Below are 874 nucleotides of genomic sequence, written 5' to 3'. Positions count from 1 at the left end.
GCGTAATGGTGATATTTGTTTCTAATTCTTATGCTACAGGAACCCCAACCACAAGATGAAATGATGGCCCACAGTTTGCTGGACTGCAACATCCAGTATTATCTTGCCCCTTCTGAGTGAATACCCTGTACTCTGGCAAGACTGGTTTCCCTGTTCAGCCGTATTCATACCAGGCAACGTTTAGTTGAGCACCTACTCTGTGTCAGGTACTGTGCTAACTGTTTTACATACATTCCTTCAGTTCAGTTCAGTTCAGTTCAGTCACTCAGTCGTGTCCGACTCTTTGCAACCCCATGAATCGCAGCACGCCAGGCCTCCCGGTCCATCACCAACTCCCGGAGTTCACTCAGACTCATGTCCATCGAGTCGGTGATGCCATCCAGCCATCTCATCCTCTGTCATCCCCTTCTCCTCCTGCCCCCAATCCCTCCCAGCATCAGAGTCTTTTCCAATGAGTCAACTCTTCACATGAGGTGGCCAAAGTACTGGAGTTTCAGCTTTAGCATCATTCCTTCCAAAGAAATCCCAGGGCTGATCTCCTTCAGAATGGACTGGTTGGATCTCCTTGCAGTCCAAGGGACTCTCAGAGTCTTCTCCAACACCACAGTTCAAAAGCATCAATTCTTCGGCACTCAGCCTTCTTCACAGTCCAACTCTCACATCCGTACATGACCACAGGAAAAACCATAGCCTTGACTAGATGGACCTTTGTTGGCAAAGTAATGTCTCTGCTTTTGAATATGCTGTCTAGGTTGGTCATAACTTTCCTTCCAAGGAGTAAGCGTCTTTTAATTTCATGGCTGCAGTCACCATCTGCAGTGATTTTGGAGCCCAGAAAAATAAAGTCTGACACTGTTTCCACTGTTTGTTTCCC

This window comes from Bison bison, unplaced genomic scaffold (assembly GCF_000754665.1).
Source record: "Bison bison bison isolate TAMUID 2011002044 unplaced genomic scaffold, Bison_UMD1.0 scf7180017864043, whole genome shotgun sequence".
Classification (NCBI taxonomy): Eukaryota; Metazoa; Chordata; class Mammalia; order Artiodactyla; family Bovidae; genus Bison; species Bison bison.
The sequence above is the reverse complement of the archived record's forward strand: the minus strand, read 5'-3'. Positions refer to the sequence as shown.